Genomic DNA, 17,461 nt, shown 5'->3' on the forward strand with positions numbered 1-17,461 from the left:
CACTGAACTGCTAATGCCAAGGTCAGCAGTTTAAAACCACCAGCCAGAGGGAGAAAGATGAGGCTTTCTTTCCCCCATAAGGAGTTATAGTTTCAAAAACTCCAAAAGGCAGTTCTATGAAACACCGTGTGTTTGTTTGAAACACCTTGTTCTGTGGTGTTTCTGTGAGTTGGAATTGACTCAGTAGAATGACTTTTGACTTTATATATGTACACCTACAAGTGCCAATGATTTTGCGTCTCCAGAGCACCCTGTTGAACATATCCATCCACTCTACGGTCTATGCTCCTTTAGACTCCCGTTCCCTCTGTAGAATGTCCTAAAACTCCAAGAACATTTAAAAGGAACATGGTTTGAGTCCCCTGAGGATGCTAAAACTACAATTTTATACAAATTGTGTAAGTCAACGTGTGCAATCCTGTTTGATGGCATTGACCTATGGAATAATATATTTCTATTTTCCCCGAATAAACTGGCTTTGTAAAACAAATAAATAGCTTTGCAGTTGGTAAATTACAAATTTAATTTTAATACAATTTTATGGAATGTAAATTTGAAAAATATTAAAATGGTATCGAAATTGAAAACAAACAAAGAGCACCCAAGCCTATGGGAAGGTTTAGAAAGAGAAACATCATCGTCAGAAATGTATAGACCTAGATGGAAAATATGTGGAGAAACAACAGTTTCATATTTTTATCTTCTCGTTATCTGATGCTAAAACAGTGTTTTTAAAAATGTATCCTGGTTTATGGTATGTATTTAAATGATTTGCCTTGCACATGCGTAGGCACTGGAAAACCTCAAGTTTGTAGGATAAGTAAGCAGTCTATAATCTGAAGCAGAAATTGGTGCTGCAGTTTGGGGACTGAATTTTTTCTTTTGGGATCCTCAGCTTTACTCAAGGTGTTTTACTTTACTGAACAAGGCTCTCTACATTTTCAAGGCTAGTCTCCTTTTTTTAAAGCAGTGTTTCCAAAATCAGGCAACATCACTCCATGGGGGACACTGGAATGATCCAAGGAAGCTGCAAAAACAGATACCTACACTTTATCGTGGATTATGGGCTACAGTACAAAAGTTTTTAATAGTCAAGGGAGTGCTGAGTATTTTATTTTCTGAAACAAGGTGACAGGCCAGATAAGGTTGGGAATCTAAAATGATATAAAGTCAATGGATTATTGTATTAACCACAGCTACAAAATACTTTTGTACAAAATAAGATTATTGGTTGACTCAGGCGCTATAGACTAGTTAAACTGACATACAAAAATAACCATCACATTAGTCTAAAATAAACGTTCCCTATCAGCTTCTGATAATTAAGTTTTTGGTATTAGATTACTATGCAGACAATCCAGGATTTTCTTAGAATTCCCAAGTAAATTAGCTTCCAAAATATTTGAATATTTTTCTGTTTTCAAGGCATTGAAAAATTGTGCTTGCATATTTTAATTGATGCAGCCTCATTAAAATTCAATTTTTAAATTAAATTAATTTCAGATATTGTGAATTAATATTTTCTTCTTGAGAATGGAGCAAAGGAATATTTGTTACTGAAATATTTAAAATGTAGAATTTGATGTTTTAACATTGTATAAAGTCATGTGCATATCATAACTAAGAAAATGAATCGATTATCTTCAAAAAATTTCTATTGCTTCATTGTAATTTCCTCCCACCCTATTATTTTTAATTCTATTCATCGCTATATATTAGTTTTCATTATCTACACTTGTATATAAATGAAATCATGCAGCATACATTCTTTTATTTTAAGTACAACTGTCTAGATTTACATATACTTTTGTACATATTGATTGTTAATTCCATTTATTGTTGTATAGTATTTAGTTGTATGGAAGTATCATCCTGTTAATTCCATTTATTGTTATGTAGTATTTAGTTGGATGGAAATATCACCCTGTTATTATTTATTCATCTGTTAGTGAGTACTTGGGTTGTTTCCAGTACAAAGCAATATAAATAAAGTTCTTATGAGCATTGTTTTAAAAGTTTTTATATACTTATATTCTTTTATATAGGCAATTATATTGGTCATTATTACAGATATCATATCATTCCATAGTTCAGTTACATCAAGCAATATTGTACAAATGCTACCACAGTTTCAAAGCATCCTTTTTTTTCTTGAACTCCTTGTATCCTCCCACCCCCATTACCACTCTACCCCCATAAACCCTTATTATACTTTCTGTCCCTGTAAGTTCCGTGTACTGAAAAACAATGACCATAATGACAAATATTCAAGAGGGACACCTCCAATGACAAAACACATCTTAAACCAAAATATGAACAAACAGAAAACCCTCTCTTTTATCTTTGACCTGTCCCTCTAATGTGGATAAAAGGAAATAACCTGAGGCTTATTTTCTATGTAGATCCCACAAATGTATCTTGGAATCCTTCTGACATCCACAGCCTTCTGCAAACCTGATTCTCACAATTTAGGCTCTGATACTATTCCTCCCTTTGACTTTGGATTATATGATTTTTAAATCCATCAGCCACTGATGGTGGTGTGCTTCTTCCATGTTCTCTTAGTGACATCTCACTTAGATGGATGCCTCTGTGGTAACAAGCCTTTAAGAAGCATTTTCATATGACACCCAGGCACCATATAATTTCTTCACCATACTCTTCTATAGCTACCATAACTTCTGGGTTTTCTTCCATTGGGCAGGGTCATGAAGTAAGAATTAATTGTACTTAAGTTGGATCCAATATTTAATATAAACCCAAAACTCATTCCTGGATCTATGTTTGTTGTTTTTACAAATCAGCTTTTGGGTGCCATGCAGAATCTTCATGTGATTTTGTGGTAGAGAGTCTTATGGACCATCCCCTGGGGCATTAAGATCTTCTATTATTAATGTCTTTGAATAGCCTCTGGTGAATTTTTAAAATTTAAAACTATCACAGGTGATTCCTTGAGTTTTTAAGGTATAGAGAAGAGGATGGTTAAAATGCCTTTCTATAGTTGTTAGAACAAGCAGTGCTTTATTTGGGGGGGGAGATTAAACTTTTTAAAAATATTTTTATTAGGGGCTCATACATATCTTATCACAATCCATACATACATCAATTGTGTAAAACACATTTGTACATTCATTGCCCTCATCATTCTCAAAACATTTGTTCTCCACTTAAGTCCCTGACATCAGGTCCTCATTTTTCCCGTCCATCCCCACTCCGCCCTCCCTCATGAAACCTTGATAATTTATAAATTATTATTTTTGTCATATCTTGCCCTGTCCGATGTCTCCCTTCACACACTTTTCTGTTGTCCATCCCCCAGGGAGGAGGTAACATGTAGATCCTAGTAATTGGTTCCCTCTTTCCAACTCACCCTCCCTCTACACTCCCAGTATCACCACTCACACCACTGGTCCTGAAGGGACCATCCACCCTGGATTCCCTGTGTTTCCAGTTCCTATTTGTACCAGTGTACATCCTCTGGTCAAGCCAGACTTGCAAGGGAGAATTCGGATCATGATAGTGCGGGGGAGGAAACATTTAGGAACTTGAGGAAAGTTGTATGTTTCATCTTGCTACATCGCACCCTGACTGACTTGTTTCCTCTCTGAGACCCCTCTGCAAGGGAATGTCCAGTGGCCTACAAATGTGTTTTGGGTCTCCACTCTGCACTCCACCCCCCCCTCATTCACTATGGTAAGATTTTTTGTTCTGATGATGCCTTATACCTGATCCCTTTGACACCTCATGATCGTACAGGCTGCTGTGCTTCCATGTGGGCTTTGTTGCTTCTGAGCTAGATGACTGCTTGTTTACCTTCAAGCCTTTAAGACTCCAGACGCTTTATCTTTTGATAGCTGGCCACCATCAGCTTTCTTCACCATATTTGCTTGTTTACCCTCTTTGTCTTCAGCGGTTGTGTCGGGAAGGTGAGCATCATAGAATGCCAATTTAATAGAAGAAAGTATTCTTGCATTGAGGGAGTACTTGAGTGGAGGTCCAATGTCCTTCTTCTACCATAATACTAAACCTGTGAATATATGCATATAGATCTATTTCCCCATCCTCATACATAAATATATTTGCATATGCACATGTATTTAACTAGACCTCTCTAAATGCCCTTTGACCCCCAGCTCTTTCCTCTATTTCCCTTGACTTTCCTCCTGTCCCACTATCATGCTCAGACCCCATCAGGGTTTCAGCAATTCCTCTTTGTTACATTACCCTTGATCATGCCTTACCAGGCCTCCCACACCCTCCTCACCACCAATTTGGATTACTTGTTGTTCCCTTGCCCTTGGGTTTGTTAACATCACTTCCTTCCCTGCCCCTTCCCCTCTCCCATGTCCCCTGGAACTGTCGGTCCCATTGTTTTCTCCTCCAGATTGTTCATCCAGCCTATCTTAGACAGACCTTCAGAGATAATAACATGCACAAAAACAAGACAGAGCAAAACCAAGCAACAATATACAACAAAACAATGACAAACAAAACACAACAAAAAAAAGCTTGTAGTTAGTTCAAGGATCATTTGTTGGCCTTTACGAGTGTTTTCCAGTCCAGTCTGTTGGGGCACCGCGCCCTGGCCCCAAAGTCCACCATTCACTGGGGATCTCGCCACTCCATTACCTTGATGTTCTGTTACACCTCCTTAGTGTTTTGCCTCGGTATGGAGGGATCAGTTCGGGTGCAATTCACACACTGTGTCTCCGGTGTTGTGCCCTGTAGGGCCATGGGTCAGTGAGGGGCGTCATGTCTCATAGTGGGGCTGGCCATGTGGTCCTCTCTGTGAACATTCTGCTCTAATTGGGGTCATCGTCCTCAAGGCCTGGTGGCTCAGGATGTGCTCCACTCTCTCTTCCTCCCCTTTCATCTGCTTCTGTGTGCTCTGACCAGATATGTCCGTCTCAAGGAGCTGCATATTCAATGCTGTCTTTTGAAATAAATTCTTCTGGGGGAGGGGCAGGTGTCCACTTAGTAGTTGGGATTGGGGCCGGCCCCCCAGTCCTCTCCACTGGTTCCCTACTCCATGCTGGCATGTTGCATTCACATCTTGCAGCTTGGGTTGAAGTGTGGTCCTTCTTTCCCTGTGGAGATATAAGCAATACCCTCCCCTTGGGTAGGTTAGTACCCTGTGCCCCAGCTACCCATTTCTTTTTATTATTATTGTTATTTTTTTCCTTGATCCACCTCCTTTTTAGTTGTATACCATGTGTATCCCTGTATTTGATCTGGTTCCTGCCATATTACCTGGTCCTCATACTGTTTTGCAGCTTCTCTTTTTTTGACATAGGCTCCTGAGAACCATGAGGACAGAGACTTGTGACATCTTCATTTATATTCTACAGGATAATAGGCATACTACCTTGCTTAATAAGCATCACTAAAAGAATAAATGAGAAGCTCTCTCTTAACACCGAAGTATACCAGTGAAGAAATAAACTCTGTAGCCCAGCTGAGTATCCAGTTTGCAAGAGCTCAGAGTAGTGGCGATGTCCATAGGTACTGGTTCTTTCTCTCTCCCCTAATTAATACCCTAAGGGAGCGCAGCCTTACTGAGTAGGCGCTGGGGATGGGGGCAATGGGGGCACGAGGACACAGCTCCTTCCCTGGAATTATTGAATGCCTGCAAGACTGACATGCATGCAATTTTGTATAATGTGGAATAAAATTAATTTTATGAAGACATCTGAAAAGGAATACTCAAGGTATAAAAATTACTACATGATCAATATTTCATAAGCAAAGTGTTGTATATTATTCTTTTTGAAACCTGGAAAAAAAAGAACCCATAAAAGTCATTTCCCGCCCCCCACTATTTCCCTGAACCTGTGTTTAGCTAACACAGTGGTGAATGTGCACGAATTAATTGGAAGCTTTCAAGAATCTTACAGAAACAAGTACATTATCCCCCTGAGCTTCTTAGGCTTCCTAAAGGTTCACTTTCTAATGTTGGGGCAGGAACTTGGCTTCTGAATATAAAGTACAGTGTGTAAACACTACTTCCTTGGTGAACACACGCTTTATGCAATCGTGACAAAGACTGTGGTGGTTAATAAACGCTCCCAGTAGCTCCTCATAGCGGGTGCTGATCACGTGCTGGCCTCCTGAGACAGTTGGCAAGCCTATCGGGGTATAAAACTCTATGAAATAGGGATGTTTACATTTTTGCGTTGGAAAGAAAAGGTTACATTAAATATAGAAGAGTGCATGCTACTCTGGAGACGTTAAAATGCCCAAGTGCGCAATGTAGACATGTGGTCTAGAAGTTAATTAAGCCACAATTAACGGAGTGGTGATAGTATGTAACTTTTAAAATATTGATATTTCTAGTCTCTATTTCCTGTTAGAACAGGGCTCCAACAACCCAGACAGAAAAGGAGCACATTCCTTATGATTAGAAAGGATTTTCTTCATCATTAGATGATGGGAAATTGATCGTTTTTATAGCCTGTCAAGAGACCAAGTCGTCATTACCTGGAGGGAAACACTTAAATCATCTGAAGACGGGGATTCTGCTCTGAAGGGAAGTTTGAGTTGACTGCTGGATATTTTAAGTCCCGCTCCCCAGATGGCCTGGTGAGATGTGCCGCAAAGCTGACAGTTTACAGCCTTGGGGTGGGCCGATTAGATTGGAAATGTATAGGAGGGAAGCTTGTCAAGGAAATTCAAGGAGCAGAAATGATAGGTCCTAAAGGGAATTCTAACCTGGTCCCAAGATTGAATCATAAATGCTTACATTTCATGAGCTTACACAAGTGTGCAGAAATAAGGAGGAGGGCACAAAAGAAAGGGAAAAAATGGTCAAACTTGTGGGAGGAAAAATATATCAGAAGACTCATAAAATTTCTGACTTGTCCGGCTCATCATTTATTGATTTGTGAATAAAATTTTGAAGAATTTTGGTGGTAAAAGAAACTTTTCCCAGACACATCTTCAGTGGATATCCTGGGAGCTGAGTGTGGCATGGCTTTAAAATTCTCGTTGTACGGGAAACAATCTGCATCACAAGGAATAGAAATACTTTCTTGCTTCTCGTGATCGGCTACAGCAGTCTGTCCCGGGCAGGCTGAGGATGTAGGCAGTTCTTACAGTTCTCTTGTCAAAATCGCAACTGGTAGGAGACGACTTATAGAGGGGATGCCTTCCTCGGAGGACCAGGCTACCATTGTATTTAAGCTTGTGTTGCGGTGAATAGACCGAGTCCAGGGCAATATGTGTGGCTGGGGGTAACTGTTCACAATCCAGAGCGCCACAGGCCGAGAATTTTGCATGGATATAGATGCCTTCTTGAAGGCTTATTTATATTTGTTCAAGTCACTGGTTGTTGTTAGCTTCTATTGAGTCCCTTCCTGGTCACAGCAACTCCGGAACAACAGAATGAAAGACTCAGGAGCCCTGCGCCAGCCTCCCCGCTGTTCTGTTTGAGCTCCCTCTTGCAGCCACAGGTCAATCCATCCTTTACAACTGTCCCTCCCCTTTACCAGCATCGTGTCCTTTTCCAGACACTTCTGTCTCCTGACAACAGGTCCAAAGTGTAGCAGATTTCGCTTGCTGCTCTCAATTCTAAAGAGCATCTGGCTGTACTTGATCTAAGAGAGTCTTTTCTTCTGGAATTTCATGATACCGTCAACATTTTTCATCATCATAACCCCAATCCAGCCATTGTTCTTCTGCTTTCTCTATTCATTGTCCACCTTCCACAGGCACACGAGCCGACTGAAACACCGTGGCTTAAGGGAGGTTTGTCTTAGTCCTCTAACTGACATCTTGGCTCTTTCTCATTTTAATGCAAACTTTGAATCAGATTTGCCTCATTTGGTTTATTATTTAATTTCTTGGCTTCCCTTTCTATGAGCTTTGATTTGGTATCCCAGGAAAATAAGATCATTGATAACACTGATCGTCTTTTCGTTTATTGTGATGTGGTTTATTGGTACTACTGTAAGGGTTCTTGTTTCTTTTGCATTCAGTTGCAGTCTGTACTACTGAAGGTCGCAGTGGTTAATATTCATTAGCAAGTGACTCAAGTCCCCATCACTTCCTGAAGCTAGACTGTGTGCATACCGTGGGTGGTTAATCTGCCTTTCTCTAATCCTGATGCTGAAATTTTCTTCCATCTAGTCCATCTTCTCAGATTATTTGCGCAACATACAGATTGAATAAATCCAGTAAAAGGTTGCGCACCCAACATATGCCGCTCCTGTTGAAATCAACCCATACTCCCTTGTTCTTTATGAATGCTGCCTTTTGGTCCTTGTACTGGTTCTGCATGAGCACCAATAAATGTTTTCAGGCTCCTTCTTCACAATGTCATCTGTAGTTTTCTATGATCCACCTAGCCATCTTTGCTACATGTAAACATCTTTCTGGTCTTCTGTTTCCAGCCCAAGATCCATATATTATCAGCAACAATAGGCCTGGTTCCCCATCGTCTTCTGAAGCTGGCTTGAATTTCTGGTAGCCCCCTGTCAATGTAAACCTCTATTTTCAAATGATCTTTGGCAACCATTTTCTTGAAAGTGATATTAATTATATTTTTTGTTAATTTCTACATTCTACATTCAATTTTACATTCTTTAGAATTGTTTACTCTTATGGCAGATACATATTTCTTCCTGTACTTTGGCTAGTTAGCTCACTACCAGATTCTTGGCACAGACTGGAACCGTATATACGCAAGTATAAGCTGACCTGAATATCCAGCAAGGTACCTAATTTTACCACAAAAACGGCATTAAAAATGTGCTGAGAAGCTCGGCTTCTACACGAGTATATGCAGTAAGGACTTCCAGAGTTAGGTGATTTGCAAACATATTTTGATCGGTGTCTTTTCAGCTCCCAGGAGCCTGGGTTTCACCCGTGTCTTCAGTGCTTCTGCCTTCAGTACAATCAGTTCTTGGTCATACTCTACCTCTAAATGATTGAAACCAAACCATTATTTCTCTTATGTTGAGTCTGTGTACCTTCTATCTTCTTTTTATGCTTCCTGTATCATTTGATATTCTGCCCAGAAAAAATAAATCCATGTTATTAAGTTAATTGCAACAGGGGCACCCTCTATTGAGTTTCCCAGGCTATGAATTTTTACAGGAGCAGGTAACCTCATCTGTCTCCTGGGGAATGGCTGCTGGGTTTGAACTGCCAACCTTGTACTCTGAAAGCCAATGATTGCAAATCAAGCCTTGAATTTATCTCACTTAGAAGATAATCTATTATACATATACAATCAAATCTCTATATAGGCTCACTCCCATTGAGTTGGTTCAGACTCACAGCAACTGTGTAGGACAGGGTGGAACTGCTCATGTGGCTTCTGAAGCTGTAACACTTTATTGGAGCAGAAAGCCTCATTTTGACCCTGAGCAGTAATTAGTGGTTTTGAACTGTTAACTATGCAGTTAACAGCCAAACACAAAACCTCTATGCCACCAGGGTTCCATATATAACAGTAGATATTACATATTCAACTATAGGATATTAGTGGATATTTTACTTTCAAAACTATCTTTTTATCAGTGACTTTTAATGGGCAAAATATTTATAGAGGCACATATTTACATTTATTGGAGTTAGTTTACACAGACTAATTCAAGCAGATGAACCATCAAGCATTTGTAACAAAGTTAAAAAGACAAACAGGATGGTTCCTGGCAACTGACAACCTTCAATGATTTGAAGGGTGTTGATATTATTTTGGTGAAACCCAAGGCCTTGGATTAAAAAAAGGAAAATAACTCCTTTCTTCCCAGTCGTACCTATCTCTGTACAGTAGAACCCCGGACCTTGACGCTAATCAGTTATAGGAGGAGCATCAAGATGCGATGCAGTCGAGCTCTGATTCAGTTTTTCCCACAAGAGACAACTGAGCATGGATTAATCTGTTCTTGACCACCAAGTGTTTACCTTAACCTTACCTTTTTATATCAAACATTACACAGAAATTTCAAAGTGAATGCGTTCAGAGTTAAATTATATAATTTAAACAAGAAACACAACATTTAAAAGTTTCTAACAACTACAGTCTGACCCACACCTTGAGATTGATGAGGATCTGGATCTGTGGACACGGATGTGGAGAGAGAGTCACTGTTTGGGCAAATCAACTGGGAGCTGCTTTTGAGGTGTTTTCCCTTCTTTGCCTTTTTTTTTACTAGAACCTGGCTGGCTTTCTTAAAAAAAGAAAAACATATTCTGTTTAATATGGTCTGTGGTTGGCATTTCCTTATCTGTTTTCTAAAAGGGTTTACTAAATTATCATCAACAATATCAATAACAAGGTTAACCAGTTCCTTATCATGATAATTCTTTTCAAAATACTCTTTTTTTTGAACCCATGTTTTTTTTATTATCTAAAAACAGTACAGAAAGCCACGAAAACTAAGAAAAGAATAGCAAAAACGCTTGGAACGCAGCCGCAAAAGGTTTAAACAAGGCCTAGACTGACAATGCCAGCTAACGCACGTGACCGAACCACGAACTGCTTCCTTTACAAAAATCATGTGCGTCGGGTCAGGTTCTGATGTTTTGTTTGCGCTCTGATGCAAAATGCTCTCTACATTTCGCATCAAAATCCAATTATGTCGCTCACTGATGCAGTCGAGTACCGGGTTCTACTGTAGATAGATTTTAACCTTTTCCCCGGTGAAGCATGTTGATGGCAGCAGTTTCTGTTTTGGGTGCTATTTGTAAAGCATCAGGTAGGCGGTTATTACTGTTATTGTCCGTGTTAGGCGCCATGGAATAGAGTCTATCGTACTTACCCCCAGCCTGGACGTCGCCCAGCCACCATTCGGAGGTTGGAGCCCATGGTTGCAGGCAGTCTGCATCCTGGTTGGCAAGGGTCTTTCCGTCTGTTTGGTTTTGCCTTTCTAACATGCATACGGTGACCTCTTCCAGGACTTAGCTCTTGATAGCAAGATCAAAGTCCATTAGAAATGTCTTGCCAACCTCACTTCTTTGGAACATTTTCAATGCACTTCTTCTAAGCGATCCCTCCTCCTTTTTCTGGTACTGCGGGCTACCTTCCACAGCCTCTCTCAAGTGCCCCCGTGCTTTGGCTTTCCTTACTCAGCGCCGAACTTCCCCTGCCTATGAGGCCACTGGAAATACCAGGACTGGAGTCAGGTGCCCTTGATTTTCAAAGTGATGTTCTTACTCATCCCCATTTGAAGAGGTTTCTGCCGCAAGTTTGTCCTGTGCAGTATGTCTCTTCACTTCTTGACAGCAGTTCCATGAACATTGATCTAAGGAAGATGAAATCCTTGACCACTTCCATCTTTTCTTCATTTATCATGGTTTTATCTACTTGAAAGATCCAGGATTCAGTGTCCCGTGCACCTCAGGCCTTGGCCAGGGTCCCGAGATGCATTCAGAACCCTGGTCAATGTGGTCCATCCAGTGCATACTGGCAAAGGCACTTCCCCCCTCCCCCCCCCCACCCTGCCGACTGTCCCCCAAAGCATTTCCACTCATTCTTTCCCACACCGGGAAGTCAGGCCTCTCGCTTTCCCTACCGACAGGTATGGCTTGTGTTCCCGGGTTATGTTTGCTCCCTTTCCCTTGCGTTGTTTGTTCCCTTACATTGTTTTCCCATGTGTATGTCTGCTCTCTCTGATAGGGCTGTCTACCCGGCCCTGGGGGGGAGGGGGACCTCATCAAAGATGAACATGTCAGCTTCTTATTAGACATCTCTACCCTCTTGACCCGTTGATCCCAGCTGAGGTGAGGCAGCCTCAAGCCTGGTGACCTTAGGAAATCTAGAACAGAGGGTGTACGGTTCGTTGGCACCGGTCAGCCTCTCTACCAGACTGTATGGCCCTCAGCCAATAGATGAGAGTCCCACAAGTGTGAACTTTGATGCTTTTTCCTCCAGCCGCGGTCTCATAAAGGGCTCGTCCATGCGTGCAGACTAATTTCACTCAGCAGACTGACTTCCAGCTCCTTCCACATCTGAAGGTGTGTCATGGATTCACAGCTGTTTTTTTGGGATGTGTATGGTTCCATTGTTTGTATATACCCGTGTTTCTTTATCCAATCATCTACTGGTAGGAATTTAGCTGTTTCCAGATTCTTGCTATAGTGAACTATGCTGCCATGGAAACGGGGGCCCAAACGTCTGTTGTAATCTGCTTCTTGTTTGCGTTGGGTATATGCCCAGTAATGGTATTGCTGGATCATATCATTTTTCACATGTTTGGTTTTTTCACAATTGGTTTTTATTCATTATGGTTTATCATATCACATAATTATGATGCAGAAGTAATAGCAGGTATGAATATGGTAAGTTACTTCAAAGAAACAATTCAGACACTTTTATGATGAGTTACATTGTCTACACCTTACCACAATGACATATTACTAGAATGTATTTGCTATTGCTATGTGTTGTCTGTTAATCATCTGTGTTAGGTGTCATCATATCACCTTGACAGTGGCTGTACTTATCTACAAGCCCACCAGCAGTGGATCAGAGTTCCAATCTCACCACACCCTCTCCAGCATTTGTTGTTCTCAGTCTTTTTGTTCTTTTTTTTTTTAATTGGTCAGTAGTTTTGGGTGTTAGGTGGTATCTTATGATTGTTTTGGCTTTGTTTTATTTGTTTGTTTGTTTTTACTTACTTTATTGGGGGATCTGATGGCTAGTGACCCGAGAGCATTCCTCAGGTGTTTATTAGCCTTTTGAATGTCATCCTTGGTTCTTGCTCACCTTCACAGGGGATCATTAGTTGTTGTTTTTTTATTGTTGTAGATTTTTACATACTGTAGATTTTAGTAATTAGTCATTTGTTTGTTGCGTCATTACTAAATATCTTTTCCCAGTATGTGGGCTCTCTCTTTACTCTTTTAAGGAAGTTTTTTTTTTTTACATTTTATTAGGGGCTCATAGAACTCTTATCACAATCCATACATATACATACATCAATTGTATAAAGCACATCCATACATTCCCTGCCCCAATCATTCTCAAAGCATTTGCTCTCCACTTAAGCCCTTTGCATCAGGTCCTCTTTTTTTCCCCCTCCCTCCCTGCTCTCCCCTCCCTCATGAGCCCTTGATAATTTATAGATTGTTATTTTGTCATATCTTGCCCTATCTGGAGTCTCCCTTCCCCCTTCTCTTAAGGAAGTCTTTTGATGTACATAAGTGTTTAATTGTTAATAGGTCCCACTCATCTATTTTGTCTTCCATGGATTGTGATTGGTTTGTTATCTCTGATAGCCCATATATTCCCTGCCCTAGGGCACTTTACAATTGCCCCCAATTGTCTCCTGAATGACCCTGATAGCTTTGGGATTTACATTCAGGTCTTTTATCAACCTTGAGCTTATCCTTGTGCATGTGGTGAGATATGGGCCTTGTTTCATTCTCTGCAGGTGCATAGCCAATGTTTCAGCACTGTTTATTCAAGAGGGTATCAGCTTCCCAATTAAAGCCTTTTGGACCATTGTCAAAAATCAGTTGCCTGTATGCAAATGTTTTTACTTCTGTGTTTTCTGTCCTGATCTTTGGTGGGTGTTTCTGTCATTATACCAGTACCAGACTGCTTTGACAGCTGGTACTGGTTTTGAGGTCAGGGAATTCAAGACCACCTAATTTCTTTTTTTTTTTTTGGACTTCTTAGCTTATCCTGGGCTGTTTTCCTCTCCAAATGAAGTTGGTAATAATTTTTTTCCATTTCTTTGAAGAATGATGCTGGGATTTGGATCGGGATTGCACTGAATCTGTAGATTGCTTTAGGTAATACTGATATTTTCACAATATTGAGTCTTCCAATCCATGAATATGGGTATCCTTCCATTTTTGTAGATCCCCTTTAGTCCTTTGGAGTAATCTGTAGTTTTCTTCATACAGATCTTTTATTTTTTTATTAGATTTATTGCTAGGTAACCAGGTTCTGTGCGGCTACTGTGAATGATATTGTTGCCCTGAAATCTTTCTTGGTGTTGCCCCCACTGGAATATAGGAATCCCATTGATTTCTGCTTGTTAATCTTGTATCCTGCTATACCACTAAACTGCTCTGTTGTTTTCAATATCCTATTGTGGACTCTTGTGATTCTCAATATATAAAATCACATTATCTATAAATAGCGACAGTTTCACTTCTAGTTTAGCCACGTGCACTCCCTTATTTCTCGCTGTTGTCTTAGGGTATTAATAGGCTAGGATGTCTAGCACAGTGTTGAATAAAAGTGGCGATAAAGGACATCCTTGTCAGGTTCCCATATTCAGAGGAAATATTTTCAGCTTTTCTCTATTGAGTGTAGTATTGGCTATAGGATTTTTGTATATGGCTTTTACTATATTGAGACTTTTCCCCTCTGTCTTCTTGAAAGTTTTTATTAGGAATGGGTGTTGGATATTATATTATCAAATGCTTTTTCTGAATCAGCTGATTTAATCACATGCTTCTTATCCTTTTTCTTGTTAACATGGTGCTTTACATGCATTATTTTTCAAATATTGAACCATCCCATCATCCCTGGTATGAATCCCACTTGGTCATGATGTAAAAATCCTCTTTTTACAATATACATGTCATTGCCTTTGAATTTGACATCTTAACGTGGTAAATTGTAGGATTGATTCAGAATGGTCAATGCTAAACCATTTCTGGTGACTAATGGCTAGGATATCCATCCTTTTGCTTTCCATTTGATTTCTGAGAACTCACAATTTTCCTAGATTCAAACAACATCACACATCTCATATTAGGGTTATTAATACATATTTGCAGCTTCTGCTCCTCATTGTGAGTCACGCTTCAGCAGCTACTAGTCTTGCAGGCTGCACTCCATCTCCATTATTATGCTCAGCTGTACTTTTGAGAAGGCAGTTCTTCAAGGCATATTTTGAGTGACTTCTAACTTGAGTGGCTCATCATCTTGTGCTATATCTGTGAATATCCCCCTACTAATCATAAGGTTTTCAGTGTATCTCACAATGCTCTGCTACTATTTATAAGGTATTCCACAGCGAATCCCTTAGAAGTTGAGAGCTGATTTCTTCTTTATAGCCTATTCCTAGTCTGGAAACTGTTGAAAACTTCTCACCTCAGGTGATCCTACTGGTATTTGACCCGTCTTCTAGCAGTACAGCAACCTGCAATCTACCACAGTACAAGAAACTGACAGCTAGCAGTATTGACAAAGTGATTACTTAATTTTAAACCTAATGCTTGAATGAATGGTCTCTAAAAGAGGTAGACAAGCCTACAGTGATATCGCAGGTGTACCTTAATTTGAAGCCCTGTATGTGGGTGGTTCTTTTCATGTATTTTATCAATTTATCATTTTATCTACTAAAGTAATATAATATGCCTCCCACTTCTTATCAAAGTGTAAAACATACGGTAAAGTAACGTAATATCAGGACTCGCATGGCTCTGTACCTCCCTGCTTCACAATCTTTCTCAAATGATGTGTGTTAAATCGCTGAATGTAACCATTCGTTGCTGGGGTAGAAAAATGTTCAGTATAAGATACATTTTGAGGAAACTAGGAGGTTTTCTATGAATTTATTTGCTGTTTCCAAAATCTACAGTAAGAATGTTGTCTTCAATTCTAGCCCTGTTAACCATTTGTACATTCTTTGTTACCTCTGTGTGAGCCAAAGGCCTATTCAGTACGAAATGACTCTTTAACAGAGGGAAGGAAAGGCCAGGGGGGGATAAAAGATATGTAAACTAATTTTCTTATATATTACCTGTGACCTGAGCAGCATTTTATATATATATATATTTCATTTCAAAATAACTGAAATAATTTGTTGTTTTATGAAATTATTGTAAACAATGATCTTGTGCTTTCTGATAGCAGAAAGCTTTACAAGTAACGCATGAATTAATATCCACTTATCTAGTCTCTGCTTTTTTGTGTGAAAGTTATGGTGAATAATTTTTTTGCTATTTACTAGATGACTCCATATAGGTAATGTTAGCTGTCAATAGCCGAGTCTTTAGTGTTTTCCTATGTAGATATTTAGACTAGATCAGACTTCCTGGGTCCCTAGCTCTATCACTTACTAGCTTTGAAAACTTGGATAGCTATACAGGCATGTATATATATAATTACATTTATATGCAATGACAGGGTACTAGAGCTCTACACGTATATTTATTTATAAAGTATTACAGTAGCAGATGAACATTGGGCCTCCTAATTAACCCATCTCCTTGATATTTTATATAACTTGTTTATACATATTCTTTTTATTCATGTAATCCATATAGCAAGTCTTTTCATGTTTCATACATATCATAGCACACATCAGGACTTTTTCTTTATGAGTTACAACTCAATGAATGTCTGTATCACATGGTATTTGTCTATTTCTCTGTTGATGGACATATCCGTTTTCCTTGTTTCTATCTTTTGGTTATAGTGGATAACACTGCAATGGACATTGGTGGACAAGTATTTCTTTGATTTACAAAGATTGTTAGCTCAAAGCAATTTGAATGCTGTAGCTAATTTACTATTTTCCCTTTCTACTTTTGTTTCTGTTGTTGGTTTCTGTTCATCTGGCTTTAGCCATCCATCATTACTTGCAACATCACGTTGACTACGTGCCTACCTTTTTGTCCAGATTTTGTTCTGTTATAGTAATGATACTTAATGTGAGTAGGCAGACACCCGTAGTATTTTCCCTGACTTGCTAAGTATTCATATTAACCACATTAGTTATACTTACATTGTTTTATCTGTATTTGAGTAAACATTGCTTCTCAAAGATCTAGCACAAAACTTATGTAGTGAGGTGATATAATATCAATAACTAACACCCATATACGTTGTTTATACGTGTCATGCAGTGGATTCTTACTCATAGCGACTCTGAGAACAACGCAGACTTGTCCCATTGGGTTTCTTAGGCTGCTTGATTGTTAACTGAAAAATCAGCAGTGTGAACTCACCAGCTGCTTAATGCAGCAAAGAGGCATCAATCTACTTCCGTGAAATTCTTAACATTGGAAACCCTGTGCGGCAGCTCTGCCCCAGCCTGCAGAGTTGCTCTGAATTGGTTTGAATTGACAGCCATGGGCAATACTGATGTGAGCAGAGCGCAGGGCTGTGCTCTATGGAGCAGCCAGTAGGTTTGAACTACTGACCTTTTGATCACTAGCTGAACTCTTAACCATGGAGTTATCGGGGTTCCTAACACATGGTGCTTAGTATTTTTAAAATTCTGTTCAAACAATTTGCATTTGTTAATTAATTTAATCTTGGGAGCAGCCATATGAAATATGCACACAAGGAATGTGAGATGAGAGGAGCACTGAGATCGTTGTCCCAGGGATACCTGGACAGTAATTGGCAGACACACTGTTTGAGGCCAGCAGTCTGGTGCAGAGTTTGAACTGTTAGCCAGTATTCCAAAGTCTCCAGTCCCACAACAATTCTATTCCGCATGGAGCCAGGGGTGCATTCAGTAGCTATGTCACTCTACATTTATACTTT

At 39.7% G+C, this 17,461-nt stretch overlaps 1 protein-coding gene across 5 annotated transcripts in view; it reads left to right on the top strand.

Annotated features, from left to right (window-relative positions):
• LOC142435896 (thyrotropin-releasing hormone-degrading ectoenzyme-like) overlaps positions 1-17,461 on the top strand; it is a 477,641-nt gene that overhangs the window by 218,976 nt on the left and 241,204 nt on the right. The gene's annotated exons all lie outside the window — the stretch shown is intronic.

The sequence above is a fragment of the Tenrec ecaudatus genome, assembly GCF_050624435.1.
Source record: "Tenrec ecaudatus isolate mTenEca1 chromosome 6 unlocalized genomic scaffold, mTenEca1.hap1 SUPER_6_unloc_2, whole genome shotgun sequence".
In the NCBI taxonomy this organism is placed as follows: Eukaryota; Metazoa; Chordata; class Mammalia; order Afrosoricida; family Tenrecidae; genus Tenrec; species Tenrec ecaudatus.